The 22,957-nt window shown below is 43.3% G+C and overlaps 1 pseudogene; it reads right to left on the bottom strand.

Annotated features, from left to right (window-relative positions):
• Nucleotides 1–22,957, bottom strand: part of LOC102926383 (centromere protein T-like) — a 66,763-nt pseudogene that overhangs the window by 20,104 nt on the left and 23,702 nt on the right.

The raw sequence follows: 22,957 nt of genomic DNA on the forward strand, positions 1-22,957 counted from the left end.
GCACTTAGCTTGCACTCTACTGGAAAGAGACATAGTAACGCCGCACTCAGTGTTGGTCCATACACCCCTTTAGTGCCACCCCGTTAATGCCTCTAGTGTTAGAGATCTGCTGCCAGATCGTCCCAGTGGCTCAAACAGGCACTGAATGGAGAGGGTTCTGTGATGTCGTCAGGAGAAAAATCTTAAGAACCAAGCCTACAGGAGCTTGTTTTGTATTTTGGAAAAATAAAATATGATTACTTGTTAACAAATAATACTTCCAAGTAGGAGGTGAATGGATGTTTATTGTTCCCTAGACTTCATTTTATTTTCAACCCTTAAATTTAATTTCTAAAGAACCATGCATTCCATCACCTTATTCCTACCAATTATCCCTCTCTCTTACCAAACACAAAACCCAAGAATTCTCTTCCTCCTTAATAATGACTGAATTCATTAGATGAGGAAAGAAATCAAAAAAGCTAATAAACTGATGATCTTTTCAAATTACCCTAATTAAAGTCCTGCAGCATAACCAGAAACATATGTAAGTGTGCATTGCATGGTTGTACACAATAGACACTGTAAATAGCACATGCATATTTGGGAGGGTATTCAAACTTGAGCTAACAGAAACACTTTAAATACCTATCTACACTAAGAAGAGAAAGAGCAGGAAAGAAGAGCATGCCAGTTCAAAATTCCTGATGTAATCTTTTTTGAAAGCCCTAACTGATCCCCTGAAGTTCTGTCTGTGCCCAGTTCAGCTCCTGGAGAACAGACTGGGACGGAATTTGCACACAAGACACTGGTTAGGAAGAACTCTCTGTATCCATATCTGGAGAGAAGGTAGGAAACGTCGGTGGATAGGGGAAGGCTGGACCACAGTGTAGTGACAGCAGACTTCAGCCGATTGTAAAGACCTTTTGGGCTTCAGTATAAACTGATCCCAGAATGGGAAGAGGGCCTTGGATAAAGAGCCAACAAGTATAGCAAGAGTTGGCAGCCAAGGACAAGTGCCTGAAGAGGGGATCGATTGGGTGTTATGTGCGGCCAGCAGTCCTGGAGTCAAGGTAACGGCTACCTGCCCTAAAGACAGGGTTCTGACACACACCGCACACCAAGCCCCGCTTGTAAGGTTGAGGAAAGGGAGCAAAAGCTGCCAATAAGTTTGTCTAAATCAACGAAAACGCAGAGACCTTAACACCATGGGCTCAAGGTCCTCATCTGTCAAACGGGGCAAGACACATAGTTCTCAGCTGTCTCCAGTCTTGCAAGTCTGTATGTGGGATGAAGAGATGGTTCCATGGTGAAGAGTACTTACCACTCTTGTAAGGACATGGGTTTGCTTTCTAGCATTCACCTGGTGGCTCACAAATCACCTGTAACTCCAGTTCCTGGGGATCTGACACTTTCTTCTGGTGCCATAGGCATCCAAGCACACACATGACACACAAACATACATGTAAACAAATTACTCATACACATAAAATAAAGATAAATGAATCTTTTCTTGGGGTGGGGAGTTTAGGATTTCTCTGCATAGCTCTTGGCTGTCCTAGAACTCGATGTAGACCAGGCTGGCCTTGAACTCACAGAAATCTGCCTGCCTCTGCCTCCTGAGTACTGGGATTAAAGGCATGTGCCACCATGCTGAGCTAATGAATCCCTTTTTTAAGTCTAGATGTGACCCAAATTTATTACACTATATAAGTGGGATTTTATAGTCTCCCTTTATGTTTCCTATGTGTGTGGCTGTGTGGCTGTGTGGGGCTGGTGGCTTTGTGTGCTGGGGTATATGCTGGAGACCAAATCCAGGACCCTGTACATGCTAAGCAAGTGTTAGACACCTGACCTAAAGTTGGGATCTCAGTTAACATTTTCTATGTACATTTGGAGACCTTTGAATAAGCCAAACTTTGCCAAACATCATGTTCACATTATACCACCTGGACCAACAGAACTATGAAGGGCTCTGCACTGTAAGAAACACTTGGGAAAGTGATAGAAAGGTATGTCTTCATTTTGATGGCATTAATTTACCAAACTTAGGATTTATTCTAAATCAATTGGAGGGAATATGCAGATTTTCAACTGTGGTATTATTGGAACATATATATTTTAAGTTGGCTGAAGACACAGTCATTAGGAATATGTTGTATGGGCAGGAGGAACAGGGCATGACTGTAGTACTTCAGCAGCAGAGAGGACGCACCTGGAATAACATGACACGATGTCCCTTCTCAGGATGAGAAGTAAAGAAGCACCTCAAGCCCAGATCCGTAGGCGACTTCAGGAAAGGACAGCTAAGATCAGCCAGGCTGTCATAAAACTGACGGTCGATGGCAGAGATCTCCACGGAGAGGGCGTGGCTGCTGGGCCGGAAGGCCAGAGACATCTCCAGGTTTTCTGCTAGCCAAGGACATGAACAGCAGAGAGGGAGAAAGACAGCGTGATTGTCCCAGAACCGTGGGGGTTAAGGTGACAGCAGTGATAGGGAGGTTGCAGTGCATCAGGGCTCTCGGGAGGTGGCACTGGAGGGGCATCATCTGGAACCACCGGAGGAGAATGCACTTACCCCTGTCGCTTGAGCAGCAATCCCTCTCTGTCTCACTAACTCACATCCCTGTCAGGATCACCTGGAATAAAGCAGGTACCAACAGTGGCCCGGAAGGGGCATCGCCTCTGTCAGTGTGTAGCCCACTGGTAAGCTGCCCGTGATCTAATAAATAGCCTCGAACCCATGCTCATGCAGGCAAGCCTGTCTAAACTCAGTGGGACACACACGAGAGAGATACGGAGTGGGAGGGGACGTTTGGGGAAGACGAAAGGTTTCAGCAGGAGGATGAGAAAAGATAAGAGTTGATTATATACATATCTGAGACTGTCAACGAATGAAAAAGAATGTGAAAAGAAATTCACAGTCTGAGATAAAAACAGTTTTGAGGTTTGGGATTTGTTTATTTCCAGAATATAAAAGTAACACTAAACTTTATACTTAAAATGGGTGACACAGAGCTGGAGAGGTGGCTCAGTGGTTAAGAGCACTTTCTACTCTTGCAGAGGACCTGGGTTCAATTCCCAGTACCCCCCACGGCAGCTCAGTCACTGTAACTCTAGTTCTGGGAGATTCAACACCCTCTTCTGGCCTTCGGGAGCACCAGACATCCAGGAAGGGGAAAACATCCATGCACAGAAAGTAACAATAACAATTAAAAAAAAATGGATAACATGGGAAATTCTAGGTTATATGTATTTGGCCACAAATTTTAAAGTGATTTCTACAGGAAGAAAGAAGCGTCAGCTGACGAGGAGCTGGCTAAGTTTCGCCTCATTTCTCCTGGAGTCAGTGGATGAGAGTCGGTATGACATTCAGCCTCCAGAGAACATGTACAAATCAGCAGGACGCCAGGGGAGCTGCTGCCAGCTGGAGCCAGGCAGTAAGCCTGGTGATGAAGATCTTAGCTGATAGGGTTAGACAGTCGCGATGATCCCAGCCCCACCATCCATCCACATAGCCCTGAGCAAGTTACTCGGCTAGAACTGCATCCTAATTGTAAAATGAGGTAATAACGGCTATTCTACACTGCAGCAATACAGGGGTTCAGTGAAGACAAGGCACAAAACGCAAGACAATGCGCGATGTGATGTTAAAATTGTGCTGTGAAATGGGGGAAATGTTTGAGGGATGCTGACATGTTTATGCATGTTGGAAGCCCCCCCCCCCCCCCCCGAGAGGATTGATAAACATGAGTGACAGTGGCTGTTCCTTTGGGGGACGGTAGCAGTGATGGGGAAAAGGGAACTTTAGTCAGTCTCTTTCATAATGTTTATAACTTTTAAACCATACACATACGGTATCTACTAATATCCGCAACCACTACGTCCAAAGACAACGTACAGAGTACGCGTCATTCAGCGTGGAACAATTGTCAGTGGTGATAAATCTCTACAGCCGTCAGCCTCACCCCTGAGTGACCAAGCCAGTCAACACTCCTTAAAAAGTCAGGGCCTTGAGAGAAACCATTGATTCTTGCCCAAGTCTTTAAGATCTGAGACTCCCCATGGCTGTTTCAGAATTCCCAAGGCACTGCCCAGATCCAGCATTCTGTAATGCTTAGTTGAGAGTTCTTATAGTATGATTCCACTGCTCTCAAAGCTGGAGTTTAAGGAAAACAACACTAACGCGACCACGTGAGAATTCCAACTCAAAGACATAAACACAGGGAAAGATCAGGACGGAGCCAGGGAAAGAGCAGGACGGGGAGTACGCCTAACTCCAAGCGTAAGTGCGACCCCCGTTTCCCTTTGTTCCCACAAAACACATCCGTAGTCCCTCCCCTCAAACTGTTTTATGTGGCTAAACCTGCACTACTCAGTTTAAACAGAAACAACCTGGACCCGAATAGGCTAATATAATATTAAACCGCCTCTGCCCAGCGTGCCAAAGCGCACGCTTTGGATCTGTGGGTCCACAGCACACAGAGGCAGCTCTAGCCTGCTTCTCCAGTCTCAGGACCCCAGCAGAGCAGAACGCGCAGATTCCTGTGGACATACAGGACAATTCCCTAGGGTTTGAGGAGGCGGCTCTGTACACTTCCCCCAAGCTCTCCCAAGAACACGGCTGTCGGATTTGAGGTGCTCTTTCCATGGCTTTGGCTTTCCCGTCTTGCTGGCATTCGTTATCTGGTCTCAATGCCACAGCCAGCACAGAAAGGCACAAAAGTTCCTGAACGGCGGCGTCACAGTCAGCATTGCCGGACAGCTGCTGTCTGCATATTCTCGTGTGCTACACAGACGGCCTCGTTTGGGCAGTAACTTATTTAAGCAAATCTGCATTTTTATATCCTACCCTGTACAAAAACAATTGGTTCCACTTGGGTACGCAAGAATACGGAGAGAAGAAGGAACACATTGTGGTGTTAATATTGGAGCCTGAAGATCACTGAGGAGAGATACACAGTGGCTCCATTGGCTGCAAAGGTGTTCCCTCCCAGCCAAGTTGATGTACGTGATGTTTTTCAGTCCATTCACCATGGTAATCTACTGCTAATTCTCAAAGATTTATTTAATTATGAAGGATCAAGCCTTTCAAAAATAATTAATTATAAAAGATACTTAATATTCAGAGGTGCCATGCAAGCAGGGAGCTGGCATTCTCTGTTTGTGGTTTAATTAGACAAGAGGATGCGGAAAGCTGTCACTTGAGGGTGGGTGGCTGTGGAGAGGGAAGCCCTGGGAAGCACCACCAGTTGGCCATCTGTAGCACACACAAAAGCATGGCTCCTCAGCTGGCCTCCCTTCCAGAAAGCCTCCCACATTCGCAGTCTCATCCGCTGGCAATTCCTTTCTGTGACACGCGGCTGGAGATGGTGGATAAGTGTGAACTGTAGTCTCAGAGTGGATGTTTCATGGTTTCAGAAGGTCAGGGGAAACAAATAACCACTTAGTGCCTCAGTTTCTCCACCAGGCAAACATAATTTGTAAATGTCATCCGTCCATCTGCCTCCCCGAGCAGCAGCAGCTGCTGAGTATTTTCTTTACAAATGGCCAGAAATATGCCAAGTAACAAAACGGCTCCCTCCCCATCACACTCCGAGACAATAAGCTGGCAAGATAAAGCATGTCGGTTTTATACTGAGAATTGCTTCCTGGTGTTTCAGAGCTGGCTTATTTAAGGCTGTGGCTTCTCTGAACCGTTCCCTGCCCTTGTTTTAAAGATCCATCCTTTCGCATCCACTGTCTGAATTATTATCTTTTCCGCAGTGTCCTTAGACAAGGGACAGCCCTGCCCGGGACCACGTCTATAATTCACTGCATCTGCGCTCACATTTAAGCTCGCAACACACTGAGGTCACTGTTTGAGTCACTATTTCTATTCTGAAGGTGAAGAAACTGGAGTTTAGAGCACTTGGGTGACCGGATCAGTGGCCCAACATTAAGTAGCAAAATTGGGATTACAATTCACATCACATTGACTCCAAGCCCCTTGAGATTACCGTTTCTGGCCTGCCTGGGAAGACAGAGGCAGGTATTCGTCTCTCTCCACAGGCAAACAGCCAGGATGTGTGCTGTTTAGCAGTCACCATAAGACACAGGAGCAACAGAAACTGCCTGATAAAATGTGGTCAGTGTGCAGGCTGGCTCCCAGACAGAAAAAGAGTCATCCATGGGAAACACATGACAGAAAAAGATCACCACGTCCAAAAAGTTCCAGAATGGTGACTACTACTGCATTTCTACGTTGAAAAGTTGGCAATGTTTTTTGCAAAATTTGATAAAATTTAAATAAAAAATAGATTTGAATGGCTAACTGAAGTTTGCTGAAAGTCAATTAACGTTTACCTTAAAAGTTAGAAAAATATTTAGATAACATACAAATATTGGTGTTTATTTCATGTGACACCTAATTCACAGAACTTTTCTTTTAAAAATTACTTAAATTACATTTATTTATTTATTGTGTGTCAGGTTGTCTGACTAAGTAGGAAGTGCCTTTACCCACTGATCCATCTCGCCAGCCACACAAACCTTTTCTTGATAGTGTTCATGGGGAAAAATTGATTTTTGTGTATTTTCACAGATAAGAGTTCATTAAGCAACAAATAATAATCAACTTGTACAATGAATTTTCATACTTAGGATAAAAAATTAAAATAATAATTTAAAACTGTTTTAACTTATCAAGTATTGGATCTCTATCTTCTTTAATCAAATTTAATATATTGGACCGATTTTTAAATATTATTGAACAAATATGTTTCAACTAAAATTAGCTTTTATTAATTTTTTTAGTAGTAAAAAAAATTATAATGACATGCGTTCAAGGCTACATACTTTTTCAATTATTTTGTTTTTGTTTTTTTTTGTGATATATATTTTTTATTTTACAATACCATTCAGTTCTACATATCAGCCATGGGTTCCCCTATTCTCCCCCCTCCCACGCCTTCCCCTTACCCCCAGCCCACCCTCCATTCCCACCTCCTCCAGGACAAGTCCTCCCCCGAGGACTGTGATCAACTTGGTAGACTCAGTCCAGGGAGGTCCAGTCCCTTCCTCCCAGACTAAGCCAAGTGTCCCTGCATAAGTTCCAGGTTTCAAACAGCCAACTCATGCAATGAGCACAGGACTTGGTCCCACTGCTTAGGTGCCTCCCAAACTGATCAAGACAATCAACTGTCTCACCTATTCAGAGGGCCTGATCCAGCTGGGAGCCCCTCAGCCTTTGGTTCATAGTTCATGTGTTTCCATTCATTTGGCTATTTTTTTTTAATAATTGAGTAAAACTGAAATTTAATATATGCCACAGTCGTCCTAGGGACCTCCATGCTATATATATAGCCTCTATGGTTCTATGGGTTGTGGTCTGATTGTTCTTTATTTTATATCTAGAATCCACCAATGAGTGAGTACATACCATAACTGTCTTTCTGGGTTTGGGTTACCTCACTCAGGATGATTTTTTCTAGTTCCATCCATTTGCCTGCAAATTTCATGCTTTCATTGTTTTTCTCTGCTGAGTAGTACTCCATTGTGTATATGTACAACATTTTTTTCATCCATTCTTCCGTTGATGGGCATCTAGGTTGTTTCCAGGTTCTGGCTATTACAAATAGTGCTGCTATGAACATAGCTGAGCATGTATCTTTATGGTATGAATCAGCATTCCTTGGGTATATGCCCAAGAGTGGGATGGCTGGGTCTTGAGGTAGTTCGATTCCTAATTTTCTGAGAAACCGCCATACTGACTTCCACAGTGGTTGTATAAGTTTGCATTTTCACCAACAGTGGAGGAGTGTTCCCTTTGCTCCACATCCTCTCCAACATTGGTTGTCATTGGTGTTTTTGATCGTAGCCATTCTAACAGGTGTAAGTTGGTATCTCAGAGTCGTTTTGATTTGCATTTCTCTGATGATTAAGGATGTTGAGCATTTCTTTAAATGTCTTTCAGCCATTTGTAGTTCTTGTTTTGTGAATTCTCTGTTTAGCTCTTTAGCCCATTTTTTAATTGGACTGTTCAGTGCTTTGATGTCTAGTTTCTTGAGTTCTTTATATATTGTGGAGATCAATCCTCTGTCAGATGTGGGGTTGGTGAAGATCTTTTCCCAATCTGTTGGCTGTCTTTTTGTCTTATTGACTGTGTCTTTTGCCCTGCAAAAGCTTCTCAGTTTCGAGAGGTCCCATTTATTAATGGTTGTGCTCAGGGTCTGTGCTGTCGGTGTTTTGTTTAGGAAATGGTCTCCGGTGCCAATGCGTTCAAGAGTGCTTCCTATTTTCTTTTCTATTAAGTTTAGTGTAACTGGATTTATGTTTAGGTCTTTGATCCACTTGGACTTGAGTTTTGTGCATGGTGACAGATATGGATCTATTTGTAATCTTTTACATATTGACATCCAGTTATGCCAGCACCATTTGTTGAAGATACTTTCTTTGTTCCATTGTATAGTTTTGGCTCCTTTGTCAAAAACCAGGTGTTCATATGTGCATGGATTAATGTCAGGGTCTTCAATTCGATTCCATTGGTCCGTATGTCTGTTTTTATACCAGTACCAAGCTGTTTTTATTACTATGACTCTATAGTAGAGTTTGAGGTCCGGGATGGTGATGCCTCCAAGGGTTGCTTTATCGTATAGGATTCTTTTAGCTATCCTGGGTCTTTTGTTTTTCCATATAAAATTGAGTATTTTTCTCTCCAAGTCTGTGAAGAATTGTGTTGGGATTTTGATGGGGATTGCACTGAATCTGTAGATTGCTTTTGGTAAGATTGCCATTTTTACTATGTTAATCCTACCTATCCATGAGCATGGGAGATCCTTCCATTTTCTGATATCTTCTTCAATTTCTTTCTTTAGAGATTTAAAGTTCTTATCAAAAAGGTCTTTCACTTGTTTAGTTAGTGTTATCCCAAGGTATTTTATATTATTTGTGGCTATTGTAAAGGGTGATGTTTCTCTGACTTCTTTCTCAGCCCTTTTATCATTTGTGTATAGGAGGGCTACTGATTTTTTTGAGTTGATCTTGTATCCTGCCACTTTACTGAAGGAGTTTATCAGCTGTAGAAGTTCCCTGGTAGAGTTTTTGGGGTCACTTATGTATACTATCATATCATCTGCAAATAGTGAAAGTTTGACTTCTTCCTTGCCAATTTGTATCCCTTTGATCTCCTTTTGTTGTCTTATTGCTCTAGCTAGAACTTCTAGTACTATATTGAATAAATATGGGGAGAGTGGACAGCCTTGTCTTGTTCCTGAATTTAGTGGTATTGCTTTGAGTTTCTCTCCATTTAATTTGATGCTGTTGGCTTGCTATAAATTGCTTTTATTATGTTTAGAAATGTTCCTTGTATTCCTAATCTTTCTAAGACCTTTATCATGAAGGGGTGTTGGATTTTGTCAAAGGCTTTTTCAGCATCTAAGGAGATGATCATGTGGTTTTTTTCTTTCAGTTTGTTTATATGGTGTATTACATTGACTGATTTCCGTATGTTGAACCATCCTTGCATCCCTGGGATGAATCCTACTTGGTCATGATGGATGATTGTTTTGATGTATTCTTGGATTCAGTTTGCCAATATTTTGTTGAGTATTTTTGCATCAATGTTTGTAGCTAGAGTTTTCCGGCCTTGCCCACAGTCAGGACAAATCTCTGTCACCCGCCAGTCCCACAGCCGCTCAGACCCAACCAAGTAAACACAGAGACTTATATTGCTTACAAACTGTATGGCAGTGGCAGGCTTCTTGTTAACTGTTCTTATATCTTAAATTAACCATTTCCATAAATTTATACCTTGCCACGTGGCTCGTGGCTTACCAGCATCTTCACATGCTGCTTGTCCTGGCAGTGGCTGGCAGTGTCTCCTTCTGCCTTCCTGTTCTTTTATTTCTCCTCTGTTAGTCCCGCCTATACTTCCTGCCTAACCACGACCAATCAGGTTTTATTTATTGACCAATCAGAGCAACTTGACATACAGACCATCCCCCAGCACAGCCAAGTGCAGACCATCTCAGACACCTGCACTCAGGCCCATGGTCCTAATCATCCTCTATGCGGACCTGCTGGGTAACGCCACAAAGAACCCAAGAAGGGCTCCCACAGGACATACAGAACATCCCACAGCACTTCCCCTTTTCTTTTTTTTTAAAAAGGAAGGTTTTAACTTTTACACATCTTTAAAGCCAGCTTGGTATATTTGGGAATTTGGGCGTAGCTTCTCTTACTACTTCCTGCTGGAGGGGGGCGCAGTATCTTATGGGGATACAAAGAAAACTTTAGGTTCATGGAGCAGTCCGTGAGACTGTATCGTCTGAGCCAGTTGCCTTGAAACGATTCTGGATGTTGGATCATCTGGGCCATGGTGTCATCGGAGACCTTTCAGGGGGTCTTGGCTGGTCAAACCTGATGTATCTTAATCTGGAACAAATCCATAGCCTCTGGCTTTCTGTAGAGACAAAAACAGAGCCTCTTTTCCAAAGCAACATATCCTTACATCTAAATTTTGAAGTCAAGGTACCTTTAAAATATACATTTTGATTTAACTGAGCAGTCTTTACAATCAAATGTCTTTCTGCAGTTAAAAATCCCAAAGACAATATAATCCAGACTCTCTGTGTGGTATCCATCTTTACATGGCTTATTTTTTATATTACTTTTACTTTCTCTTTAAAGACTTTATTATTTTAAAACTTTCTATTTCTTTATATAACTGTCTATGTTCCTTTTCCTCTCTCTTCCAAGCCTATGTACATTTTTACACACATTGTAAAGCATTTAAAGTCTTGTTCCATCTGAATCTGTCTTATTGTGAATCTATTGCTTTAAACTGCAGCATTTGTAAGACTGAAACAGCACTATGGCTGCTGGCTCCGCCCCCTTCAATTTCCCAACTTGGCAGTGGTACGTTTTCCACCAGCTCTGGGAGCCATCAAGTCTCAGAAATAGTGGGTCTACACTTTTATCCAAGCAGCGTGTAGCCCAGAAACCTCTTTTTTTGTTTTGTACTAGCAAAGGCTAAATCTGCCACGCAGCTTAATGTTCCATTTGCAGAGGCCTCATTCCCGCCATACTGCAGGTCAAGCGCACACGCCAGGAACTCGCCAGTAACTCAAACCGGCAGCTGCTGCTCATTTGAGAGAGACAATTAGGAACTGTTTTTAGCTCCGTTTTAGAATCTTTTTTCTCAGGTTTTAGGTGGAAACTCTTGCCAACACATTGGGCGCCATTTGTAGCTAGAGTTTTCCGGCCTTGTCCCGCCTATACTTCCTGCCTAACCACGACCAATCAGGTTTTATTTATTGACCAATCAGAGCAACTTGACATACAGACCATCCCCCAGCACAGCCAAGTGCAGACCATCTCAGACACCTGCACTCAGGCCCATGGTCCTAATCATCCTCTATGCGGACCTGCTGGGTAACGCCACAAAGAACCCAAGAAGGGCTCCCACAGGACATACAGAACATCCCACAGCAAATGTTCATGAGGGAGATTGGTCTGTAGTTCTCTTTCTTTGTTGCATCTTTGTGTGGTTTGGGTATCAGGGTAATTGTAGCCTCATAAAAAGAGTTTGGTAGTGTTCCTTCTGTTTCTATTGTGTGGAACACTTTGAAGAGGATTGGTATTAGTTCTTCTTTGAAAGTCTGGTAGAATTCTGCACTGAAACCATCTGGTCCTGGGCTTTTTTTGGTTGGGAGACTTTTGATGACTGTTTCTATTTCTTTAGGGGTTATTGGTCTATTTAAATGGTTTATCTGGTCTTGATTTAATTTTGGTATGTGGTATTTATCCAGAAAATTGTCCATTTCTTCCTGGTTTTCCATTTTTGTGGAGTACAGGTTTTTGAAGTATGATCTGATGATTCTCTGGATTTCCTCATTGTCTGTTGTTATGTCTCCCTTTTCATTTCTGATTTTGTGAATTTGGGTGCTCTCTCTTTGCCTTTTGGTTAATTTGGCTAGTGGTTTGTCTATCTTGTTGATTTTTTCAAAGAACCAACTCTTTGTTTCATTGATTTTTTGTATTGTTCTCTTGTTTTCTATTTCGTTGATTTCAGCCCTCAATTTGATTATTTCCTGGTGTCTATTTCTCCTGGGTGAGTTTGTTTCTTTTTGTTCTAGAGCTTTCAGTTGTGCTGTTAATTCATTGGTATGGGATTGCTCCATCTTCTTTATGTGTGCATTTAGAGCTATGAATTTTCCTCTTAGCACTGCTTTCATAGTGTCCCATAAGTTTGGGTATGTTGTACTTTCATTTTCATTAAATTCTAGGAACTCTTTAATTTCTGTCTTTATTTCTTCCTTGACCCATTGATGTTTCAGGTGGGCATTATTCAGTTTCCATGAGTTTGTGGGTTTTCTATAATTTTTGTTGTTATTGAGTTCTAACTTTAAGGCATGGTGGTCTGATAAGATACATGAGGTTATTCCAATTTTTTTGTATCTGTTGAGATTTGTTTTGTGTCCAAGCATGTGGTCAATTTTTGAGAAGGTTCCATGGGGTGCTGAGAAGAAGGTATATTCTTTTGTGTTAGGATGGAATATTCTGTAGATATCTATTAGGTCCATTTGAGTCATAACATCTGTTAGGTCCTTTATTTCTTTGTTAAGTTTCAGTCTGGTAGATCTATCTTTTGGTGAGAGTGGTGTGTTAAAATCTCCCACTACTAATGTGTGGGGTTTGATGTGCGTTTTAAACTTTAGTAGTGTTTCTTTTATGAATGTGGGTGCTTTTGTATTTGGAGCATAAATGTTTAGAATCGAGACTTCATCTTGGTGGATTTTTCCCGTGATGAATATGTAATGTCCATCCTGGTCTCTTTTGATTGATTTTAGTTTGAAGTCTATTTTATTAGATATTAGGATAGCTACACCAGCTTGTTTCTTAGGTCCATTTGCTTGGAAAACCTTTTCCCAGCCCTTTACTCGGAGGTAGTGTCTGTCTTTGGAGTTAAGGTGTGTTTCTTGTATGCAGCATATGGATGGGTCCTGTTTTCTTATCCATTCTGTTAGCCTGTGTCTTTTTATAGGTGAGTTGAGACCATTGATATTGATGGATATTAATGACCAGTGATTGTTAATTCCTGTTATTTTTTTTTTTTTGGTTGTGTTGTGTTGTCCTTCTGTGGTGTATGTTGGTATAGGATTATCTATTGCTTGATTTTTCATGGATGTGTTTAACTTCTTTGGGTTGAATTTTCCCTTCTAGTGCTTTCTGTAGGGCTGGGTTTGTGGACAGGTATTGATTAAATCTGGTTTTATCCTGGAATATTTTGTTTACTCCGCCTATGGTGATTGAGAGTTTTGCTGGGTATAATAGTCTGGGTTGGCATCCGTGGTCTCTTAGTGCCTGCATGAGGTTTGTCCATGATCTTCTAGCTTTCATAGTCTCTATTGAGTAGTCTGGTGTTATTCTGATGGGTTTGCCTTTATATGTTACTTGGTCCTTTTCCTTTGCAGCTCTTAATATTTTTTCTTTGTTCTGTGTGTTTAGTGTTTTGATTATTATGTGGCGAGGGGACTTTTTTTTTGGATCCAGCCTATTCGGTGTTCTGTAAGCTTCTTGTATCTTCATAGGTATTTCTTTCTTTAGGTTAGGAAAGTTTTCTTCTATGATTTTGTTGAATATATTTTCTGTGCCTTTGAGTTGGTATTCTTCTCCTTCTTCTATCCCTATTATTCTTAGGTTTGGTCTTTTCATGGTGTCCCAAATTTCCTGGACGTTTTGTGTTAGGACTTTTTTGTCTTTATTGTTTTCTTTGACTGACGAATCTATTTTCTCTATCGTGTCTTCAGTGTCAGAGATTCTCTGTTCCATCTCTTGCAATCGGTTGGTTATGCTTGTTTCTGTAGTTCCTGTTCGTTTAGTCAGGATTTCTATTTCCAGCATTCCCTCAGCATGTGTTTTCTTTATTGTCTCAAATTCATTTTTCAGATCTTGGAATGTTTCTTTCATCTGTTTAATTGCTTTTTATTGGCTTGATTTGATTTCTTCCCATTTTTTGTTCGTTTTTTCTTCCATTTCTTTAAGGGAGTTTTTTATTTCCTCTTTAATGGAGTTTTTCATTTCCTCTTTAAGGAAAGTTTTTATTTCCTCTTTAAGGTAGTTTTTCATTTCCTCTTTAAGGAAAGTTTTTATTTCCTCATTGAGGGAATGTTTTATTTCTTCTTTAAGGGCCTCTATCATCTTCTTAAAGTCATTTTTAGGGTTGATTTCTTCTGTTTCTTCTGTCATGTTATTTTTAGGTCTTGCAGGTGTAGAATCACTAGGTTCTGATGTTGCCATATAGGTCTTTATGTTGTTGCCTGTATTTTTGCACTGGCGTCTACTCATCTCTTCCTCTGTGCGGTGCAGGTGGTGTCTGTGTCTGAGAGTGCCTCTCTTGTTCTAATTTTTAGTCTTGGTTTAGTAGGGGTTCTTGGTTAAATTGGTGCTATTGGGCTATTTCTTCAGGGGCAGCTGATTTCGATCAGTGAATTATATACTTATGATTCTGGTGATCTGGTTTGGTGTCTGGGTAGCGCCTTCTTCTGTGTTCCCAGGTCACATTTTGTTCATTTGTCAACTCCTCAGCTGATCTTGTTTCTTCAGACTTTAAACTGTAGGCATCTGAATCCTCTCCCAGATGGGTTTCAGCTGAGCAGGGTAGTCTCACCAACACCTCCAAGTTGTTGGGTTTCACAGGATCAGTAGCTGGGCCCTGGGTTGTCCTCAGACGGAGTGTTCAGATTCGTTCTGGTTCTGACCCACGGAGATAGCTTCTTCCCCAGATGTTGGGGTTAGGGGCGTCCCTGTTCCAAGCTGTGTCTGCTTGTCTCCGTCCCTGGGCCTGTCTACCTCTGCAGTCCGCCGCTGGGCCTGTATGTCCCTGTCAACTGCCGCTGGGTCTGTCTGCCTCTGGGGGCCGCCACCGGGCCTGAATGTCTCTGCCAGCTGCAGCCGGGCCTGAATGTCCCTGTCGGCTGCTGCTGCTGGGACTGAATGTCCCTGTCGGTCGCTGCCGCCGGCCCGTTTACCTCAGCGGGCCGCCGCTGGGCCTGAATGTCTCTGCCGGCTGCCACCGGGCCTGAATATCCCTGTCGGCTGCCGCCGCTGGGCCCGTCTACCTCCACGGGCCGCCGCCACAGGCCTACCTGCGTCTGCTTGTCTCTGCCGCCGGGCCTGTCTACCTCTGTGGGCCGCCACTGGGCCTGAATGTCTCTGCCGGCTGCCGCCGGGCCTGAATATCCCTGTCGGCTGCCGCCGCTGGGCACGTCTACCTCAGCGGGCTGCTGCTGGGCCCGTCTACCTCCGCGGGCCGCCGCCGCAGGCCTACCTGCGTCTGCTTGTCTCTGCCGCCGGGCCTGTCTCTTGTTTTGTTTTTTGAGACAGGGTTTCTCTGTGTAGCCCTGGATGTCTTGGAACTAGCTCTGTAGAGCAGGCTGGCCTTGAACTCACAGAGATCTGCCTGGGATTAAAGGCGTGCACCACCACTACCACCACCCTGCAATTTTTCAATTTTTCAAATGAAAAATAGACAACAAAATAAGATGCAATCATGTAAAACTACAAATCCATTAAAAATTATAGTTAAAGAATTTCTGACACATTAATAAGCATTTTTCTCTTTCCTTTACTGAATTTCTGGTCAGAATTTTCATATAGCTATCTAGTGAAAATCCTTAAGTGACTTCCACTCACGCTGTATCCTTGAATAAGCATTGTTAATTTTGTTTTGACAATGGACTCAAATCAAACTTAAATGAACTGTGAAATAAAAGGAAGAAACATGTAGCGTTTCAGAACACTGAAATAGAACGAACCTACAGATTAATTTTTGCCGGCCACACAAACCCTGTCAAAGAATATACTAACAAATGAACAAAAAAGAACCCAACAACAACGAGCCTCAGACTGACATGTTTCCATGGTGTACTAGAAGAAAACAGACTCATCAAAATAGACTTTGGATGGGGTCTCAATAGTACTTGAGTTTGGAAATTAATTACCACCTTCTTCCAAATTATAGAATTTAAAAAAAGAAAAAGTACTTGAAGTAAAGACGCACTCTACAGAGTGTTCTATTGATGCTGTATGAGGCCCATTGGGTCCCATTTCTACAAACGCTCGCTTTGATTTTTCCTGTACTGTTTATTGCCAAGCAATGATCAGGCTATGGGTGTCGATCCAGTTCACTTTCTGGAACTGATTTAGAGAACACCCCAAAAATCTGACTGAGCTTCAAGTAACACCAAGTTTATTTTGACTTTCAAACACTGAAGGAACTTAGTATCAGTAGGGAGGGAGCTCCGTGCAGAAAGTGAACCCGAGCAGCCGCTGTCTCCTGGCACACCATGACCCAAAGCTCCAGGAGCCAATCATTTCACAGCAGGAACAACACCCACATCTCATTACAAAGGGCCTGAATTCAGAGGCTGTGCTAAAGCAAGGCAGCCTGCCTAATTGTTTCCGGGCTTGAAGTTCAGTATCAGGAAATGTCTCTAGAAACAACTGTCTTAGTCACACAGGAGAGCTGCTGGCATGTGCTGGGATTTTCATTTTGGTGGAGCAAGAATAAGTTTCTCAGGGCTGCTTTAATTCTGCAAATTGTCAAGTGCACGGTCAATGGATGAGATACATTGGGGTAGGAGGTCGATAGACTGGGCACATTTGGGGGAAACCAAAACTGTATTTTAGTATGTATGAGTCTTGTTGTTTCATGTGACTTACAATAACTACTGGATAGAGTTTATCACTGATTTCTCTGTCTTAATAGCAATTGCACCAGGGTTCCTGGGAATGGAACCATAGCATGGAAAAGATCAAGTGTGTGTCTGTAAACTCCAGGATGTGAAATTTAGTGTACATGTGTGTTTCCCTGGGTAGAGGACCACTACTGTTCATTCACAAAGGTATCTCTCATTCAAAAGAAGGGAAATACCATTCTCTGAGAGTCACTGTGTCCTTACAGATCCACAGAAAGGAAATCTTAGCAGATGCCCTCATGGGACGAATTGTATGATCCCAGCCATGCAGTCTCGTGTGTTGAATTCCTAACTGTCAGGCCTGTAAAACTAAAGGTCATTAGGGTATCCCCCTAATCCAGCATAGTTTATAAGGAAAGGAAATTTGGGACAGACTCAGTGGCACAAGCGTGGGGGCTCAGCTCTTCAGGAGGCTAAGGCAGAAGCATCACAAATTCTTGCAAGCTGGGGAAGCTTAGTGGGACCCTACCTGAAAATACAAAGGAAAAAAAAGAAAAGAAAAAATAGCTTAGCAACAGAGCCGTGCTTAGCCTACACGAGGCCCTGGGTTCCCAGAATTGCTCCAAAAGGAAAGAACTTAGAGGAAGCATGGACACAGACACAGGAGCTTGGAAGACCCTGCAGACAGGAGAGGGGACGGACGAACAGACCGTGCAGACAGGAGAGGGGACGGACGAACAGACCCTGCAGACAGGAGAGGGGACGGATGAATAGACCGTGCAGACAGGAGAGGGGACGGACGAACAGACCCTGCAGACAGGAGAGAGGACGAACGAACAGACCCTGCAGACAGGAGAGGGGACGGACGAACAGACCCTGCAGACAGGAGAGGGGACGGACGAACAGACCGTGCAGACAGGAGAGGGGACGGACGAACAGTAACACCTTAGGCTGGGAGAAAAAGAGTTGGCCTGCAGCACTGGGTCACAGCCACCTCAAACAGAGGCTGCCTGGACCCACTTCAGACTCCATGGGCCCTGGCCCGAAAAACATGGAAACTCCCAATACGCCACTCTCATTTTGGTTTTTATATACAAGATTATAAATGTTTAAAACTAGAAATGTCCACTTGCTCAAATAACCCACTCGCAAAAAGAATGGAGAGCATAAAATTATTTTTGCTAAAATCATTCAAGAGTGGAGTGAAGAGCCAGTGTGTAAATTGTGAACTGGCATCTCACAACCCATGCCTCCTTCCCATCTCTCCTGTCACAGGTTTCTGAGCACTGCTAAGAAGGACTTTGTGTTTTAAATTCTATTTAGTTTTAAACAGAACAGTGTGAGGTTCTTCTAATTTTTTACTTTTATTGAAAATACACCTTTTTTCCATACAGTATATGCTGGTTACAGTTTTCCCTCCCTCAACTCTTCCCAGTTCCTTCCACCTCCCCTCCCATCCAGATCCACTCCCTTCCTGTCTCTCCCTAGAAAACAAATGGCCGTATAAGGGATAACAACAAAGCAAAATGACATACAACAAAGACAAATAAGTTGGACTAGAACAAAACAAACAGAAGAAAAATAGGCAACAAAAATGCCCAAAAAATACATAAGAACACAGAACACGTATGTTCGCACACCCAGGCATTTCATAGAAACGCAAAACCGGACCTGCAAAGGACCTGTAAGGTTAAAAAGAAGCCCTGACATGGCATTATGAAACAAGGAACCTCAAAAAATGCTGTTGAGTTCGTTTTCTGTCCGCTGCTGAGTGTGCAGCCTACCTACCCTAAGAGTGGTTTGTTTCCCCAGTGACACTCCCTTGGAGAAAACTAATTTTTTGTTTGCATGAGATTATCAGTTGGAGGTAGCTTCTCAGATGGGGGCATGTGTCCACTTCTTCTCTCAGCTCTAGGACTCCACCTGGAACATATGTGTGCAGGCCCCATGCACACTGCCACGGTCTCTGAGTTCATATGTGCGTGATTCCTTATTGTATCTGGAAGACACTGTTCCATTGGTATCCTCCATCCTCTCTGGCATTTACAATCTTCTCCAAAGTTCCCTGAGCTTTGAGAGGACCATTTAGGACTGAGGGTTCCAAGGTCTCTCACTCTCTGCCCATTGTCTGGCTGTGGGTCTCTGCATTTGTTCCCATCTGCTGCAGGAGGAAGCTTCTGTGATGATGGCTGAGCAAGGAACTGATCTATGAGTAGAGCAGAACAGTGTTAGGAGTCATGTTGTCGCTATGTTCCTTTAGAAGAACAGTAATTTGGTTTTCTCCTAGGCCCATGGTCTATCTAGTCTCAGGTTCTCGACCACCCAAGCTGTGTCAGGGATGGGTTCCATCTTATGGAGCGGGCCTTCTATCCAATCATATAGTGGTTGGTTGCTCCCACAAGCTTTGTGCCACTACTGCAGAAGCAGATCTTCCAGGCAGGTCATCACTGTAGCAGGGTTGGTGTTTACCTTTCTATTTTGGTAGCAGGCATAGTACCCTCCAAAACCACGAACACTAGGCCATAGGGGTGAAGGTTCTAGGTAGTCACCAGCTTGACTTCACAGTGTTTGGTGAATTGTGTGGGTGTTATCTTCAGCAAAAGGGCCTCAACATCCATTTGTGGAGAGCAGCTAAGGCTCTGGCAAGAGCCTGGGTGATCTGGGGTTTCCCATGGCCAACAACTTGATTAGGTACAACCCATTCCCAGTCTGGAAGCTTCATTTGGTGATGAGAGATGTCCAGTTGGGGCTCTGTGTAGCTTGACTTTTCCGCCTTGCCCACAGTCAGGACAAATCTCTGTCACCCGCCAGTCCCACAGCCGCTCAGACCCAACCAAATAAACACAGACACTTATATTGCTTGCAAACTGTATGGCCGTGGCAGGCTTCTTGCCAACTGTCCTTATCTTGCTAACTGTGCTTTTATCTTAAATTGATCCATTTCCATACATCTATACCTTGCCATGTGGCTGGTGGCTTACTGGCGTCTTCACATGCTGCTGGTCATGGCAGCGGCTGCAGCCTCTCTGGTCATTGCGGCGGCTGCAGCGTCTCCTTCTGCCTTTCTGTCCTTTTATATCTCCTCTCTGTTAGTCCCACCTATCTTTCCTGCCTAGCCACGGCCGATCAGGTTTTATTTATTAACCAATCAGAGCAACTTGACATACAGACCATCCCCCAGCACAGCCAAGTGCAGACCATCTCAAACACCTGCACTCAGGCCCATGGTCCTAATCATCCTCTATACGGACCTGCTGGGTAACGCCACAAAGAACCTGAGAATGGGCTCCCACAGGACCTACAGAACATCCCACAGCAGCTCTGTCTCACCTATTCAGAGGGCCTGATCCAGCTGGGAGCCCCTCAGCCTTTGGTTCATAGTTCATGTGTTTCCATTCATTTGGCTATTTTTTTTTAATAATTGAGTAAAACTGAAATTTAATATATGCCACAGTCGTCCTAGGGACCTCCATGCTATATATATAGCCTCTATGGTTCTATGGGTTGTGGTCTGATTGTTCTTTATTTTATATCTAGAATCCACCAATGAGTGAGTACATACCATAACTGTCTTTCTGGGTTTGGGTTACCTCACTCAGGATGATTTTTTCTAGTTCCATCCATTTGCCTGCAAATTTCATGCTTTCATTGTTTTTCTCTGCTGAGTAGTACTCCATTGTGTATATGTACAACATTTTTTTCATCCATTCTTCCGTTGATGGGCATCTAGGTTGTTTCCAGGTTCTGGCTATTACAAATAGTGCTGCTATGAACATAGCTGAGCATGTATCTTTATGGTATGAATCAGCATTCCTTGGGTATATGCCCAAGAGTGGGATGGCTGGGTCTTGAGGTAGTTCCTCATATATTTTGAACACTAGCCCTCTATCAGATGTGTAATTGGTAAAGATCTTTTTCCACTCTGAAGCCTGTTGTACTGTCCAAATGATGGTGTCCTTTGCCATGCAGGGGCTTTCCAGTTTCACGAGGTCCCATTTATAAACTGTTAGATTTAGTTCCTGCACTACCAGTGTTCTAGTCTGAAAGCCTATTCCTGTGCCGTGAGTTCAAGCCTATGCCCCACTTTCTCTTCTGTCAGATTCAGAATAGTTGACCTTATGTTGGGGTCTTTGATCCATCTGGAGTTGAGTGTTGTCCTGGGAGATAGATATGAAACTATTTGTGCTCTTTTACCATCCAATTTGACCAACACCATTTGTTGAAGATAGCAAGTTTCTTAAGTAGAGTAAGATTCAGTGTTGGTAAGAGTTCAGAACCATTCATAGCTGCCAGGATATTAAAAACTTCCTAATTCTCACAGAAATCAATTAATAGGTATGTGCTTTTTAAATCCTCTAAAAGTACATTTTAGGCACTGAACATCCACTTCTAGGAATTTACTCAAGGATATTGCTTACTATAGAATGCCTATGCTAAAGCACAGCCAGCTCTCTGTATCTGACAGGTCCTACCTTCACAGACTCAACCAACTGTAGGTGGAAAATAACTCAATCCACCAAAATTGCACCTGTACTGAATATGCAGACTTCTTTCCCCTTACTATTCCAACACAGACATTTTGTTAGATATTAGAGGTAACATAACAATGACTAAAGTACAGAGAAAGATGAACTTAAGTTCCACACACTGCCCAATGCACCCTTTTATATGAGACTGGAACATCATTTTATACTTAAGAGGTCCAAGAAGCAATCTCTCCCATGGGCACCATGCATGATTGTTTTCATATCAGCATTGTCAGTTAACGCCAAAATAAAAAACTGTAACCAACTAAAAACAGTAAAGAGCACATTAAAGAAATATATATTTACTTATATGAATATATATACAAGTCAATCTGTCCTCTGAACTGAAACATTCTCTCCTGTGGGGGAAGTAAGAGGTTGATAAGATCAAGGAAGTAAATAAAACTCACAGAGCTGATGAGGCTCATGAAATGTCGGCATTCACAATGGATAACCAACTTGCAGGTCTCACAGGGAGCTCCAGAGTGGCAGCTTTCAAGAGCTGCCCCCGAGCTGAAGCTTTTTGAGTCACTTACTGTGGTGGTTTGAATGAATGACAATGGCCCCCATAGGCCCATAGGGAATGGCTCCATTTGAAAGGATGAGGACATGTGGCCTCGTTGGAGGAAGAGTGTCACTGGGGGTGGGGCTTTGGAGTTTCAGAAGTCCAAGCCAGGCCCATTCTCTCTTTCTCTTCCTGCTGCCTGCAGATCCAGATGTAGAACTCTTAGCTCCTCCAGCACCATGTCTGCCTGAGTGCCACCATGCTCCCCGCCATGATGACAATGGACTGAACCTCTCAGCTGTAAGCCAGCCCCAGTGAAATGTTTTCCTTTGTAAGAGTTGTCATGGTCGTGGTGTCTCTTTGTAGCACAGAACACACTGATCAAGACACCAACACTGCTCTCAGTGGCTCCAGTGACCTCGCCAAGTCACTAGAGTTGGGTGGAGTTGTTGTCTTTGACCTGTCACTGATGCCTTATCTGGGTGCTTGCTCACATCTCCCCAGGGAAATCCACACAGCAGTATCCTTTTCCCATCTTTACACCCTGTACACGTATTAGTTGGGTATGTGTTTTAATTTGTGGAACTAAAATTCAAAACTTCATTAAGTCTATTTGTCTAGTGGTAAAATTCCTTTCCAAATAAGGCTTAAAGCGGGAAGAGAATCTAATTACTGGAAGTTTCTGCTTTAGCAAGGCTCTTGTGAACTAAGGCTTTACAATAAATAAAGATACAATCGATAAGTCATTAATATCTGTCAAGCAAAATCAAAGACAGAAACTGCAAACATGATTGGGACTTCGCAGCTCAGGGGGCTCAGTAAATGAGCTGCGGAGACCTCTGCTTCCCCCAAGAACCCATGAGTCCCCCCTAGGCTGGGGATTCCACTGAGAAGCCACAGCCACACCTGCCCAGCAATGTTGCATCCTGCTGACCCGGGAACGGTTTATGTCTCACAGTGTGACTGCACCCTCGCAAGGTTTACAGAGAGGAGACAGACTGCCTACCTCCCCTGCCTCTGAGAGTCCAGAATGTGGGAATTTCCCTGATGCAGTGACCAAAGGGTTTCCCTAACATTTCAGCCCCGGGGTGGGAAGAGCTTTGCAGGCACTGGCCACGTTCTCTACAGGTTACTGAGTCTTCATGGCTGTGGTCATAGGCCTTCCGATCACAGTGAACCTGAAGCTGGTATGGTCTCTGTGCTTTTCATATTCCTGGTCATCTTTCTCATGGTTTTTAAAGCACCCCAATCCACATGGTAAATCTCAA

The sequence above is a fragment of the Peromyscus maniculatus genome, chromosome 10 (assembly GCF_049852395.1).
Source record: "Peromyscus maniculatus bairdii isolate BWxNUB_F1_BW_parent chromosome 10, HU_Pman_BW_mat_3.1, whole genome shotgun sequence".
In the NCBI taxonomy this organism is placed as follows: Eukaryota; Metazoa; Chordata; class Mammalia; order Rodentia; family Cricetidae; genus Peromyscus; species Peromyscus maniculatus.